At 44.4% G+C, this 1,785-nt stretch overlaps 1 pseudogene; it reads left to right on the plus strand.

Moving 5' to 3' along the window:
- The first annotated feature begins 395 nt into the window (after window positions 1–395).
- LOC124554280 lies at window positions 396–513 on the plus strand (annotated as a pseudogene).
- Window positions 514–1,785: the final 1,272 nt, after the last annotated feature.

Consider the following 1,785-nt stretch of genomic DNA (forward strand, 5'->3'; position numbering starts at 1 on the left):
CTCCGGCTAAAAGTTTTCACGTTAATATTATAATCTCCGACATTTTACAAAACTGTGTGCCGTAGCCAACAGGGTACCGTAACGTGACAGAATATGGAAATGAAAACCTCTCTTTCGGGCATACACTGCTCTTTGAAGACATGTCTCTGACTATAAATGATCCATTTGGTGTTGATGACGATAATACTTTTGAGGATTTATGCGTTAATCGCCGTCATGCGACCTGATCATTTAGAAAGCCTTTTCGCATGAGTCACCTGAGTATAAAAGACAGGTGTGGCAAGACACTGCCCTACTATACCCTGTGCACCCTCTACTACCAACGTCTGTGTATGCGCATTTCATTGTTGAGGAAATGCCTAGTCTTAGATTTAAGAAAATGTGTGATTTGCGGAGGCAACGGCCTTGCCGCAGGGGATACACCGGTTCCCGTGAGATCACCGAAGTTAAGCGCTGTCGGGCGTGGCTGGCACTTGGATGGGTGACCATCCAGGGCGCCATGCGCTGTTGCCATTTTTCGGGGTGCACTCAGCCCCGTGATGCCAACTGAGGAGCTACTCGACGAATAGTAGCGGCTTCGGTCAAGAATACCATCATAACGACCGGGAGACCGGTGTGCTGATCCCACGGCCCTCCTATCCGCATCCTCCAGTGAGGATGACATGGCGGTCGGATGGTCCCGGTAGGCCACTCGTGGCTTGAAGACGGATTGCTTTTTTTTTTTTAAAAAAAAAAAAATTTGCGAAGGTGTGCTCCTTACCGTACTCTCATTCAGGCACTTCCCATTGCTGTTGTGCAGAAGGAAGTACCCGCAGTGTACTATTCCGTGCGTCCCTAGATCATTCTGGCTTCATTCTGTTAAACAGTACAGTAGCGATGTATTTGTGGTCGTGCTGTTAATGCACTTACTGCCGGACCCCTCCCCAATTGAGAATGTTTGGAGTTTTACGGGCAGGGCACTGCAGTCGGCTCGGGATTGTCACGATCTAACGCATCACTTGGACAAAATTTGGTGATGTCGCTCAGGAGGATAGCAGGGAGGACAGAGTTTGAAATACATCCAACAAACCGTCGAAAACGTAAATTTGTTTCAGGAACAAAATGGACAATTCCCACAGGTGAGACAGCTAATAACACAGTAAATTCCGTTCAACATATTTGTCGATGCTAGTACGTGTGGTAAACTTACAAGAAACTGTGCCATCCATTGATTAAATAACGCTTTCACTCCAGGTACGGAAGAAAACACCTTAGTGTTGTTTGACTCTTCGATTGAGCAAGCGGATGGAGCTAGATTTTAAGATCCTGAAATTCGGAAATCCTTAAATGGAAAACGTATTCGCACACAAATAATCCGCACACGAACGAGTAAATACATACAGTCTTTAGACGTCTACTTTTGCAGGCAATATACGACACTGAAGGCTGCACTTGAAATAAATTTATTACGGAGGCATCGCAAGTTACATTATATGACCAAGTACTAATAATGAAACTCCACTTAAAACTTTTTTCAACAGACGTCTTCGCCACTTTTCAAGGACGTGGTCGTTTACAACTAGCAGATCTATAGATATGTGACAGAGGAAACTGTAACGAATTCCCACAGTATTTTAAAATCAATGTTACAAGTAAAAAATGGCGATAGTGGTATTAAATATTGTGAAGACAACGCGGTTATTAATTGTTTGTACCGTTCTCAAAAGTCCTGCCCGGAACATTTTGTAAGAAGACCTCATTATCACATACTAGCACTGTCGTACGATGCGGCAAAAGACACCAGGA

The sequence above is a fragment of the Schistocerca americana genome, chromosome 11 (assembly GCF_021461395.2).
Source record: "Schistocerca americana isolate TAMUIC-IGC-003095 chromosome 11, iqSchAmer2.1, whole genome shotgun sequence".
NCBI lineage: Eukaryota > Metazoa > Arthropoda > Insecta > Orthoptera > Acrididae > Schistocerca > Schistocerca americana.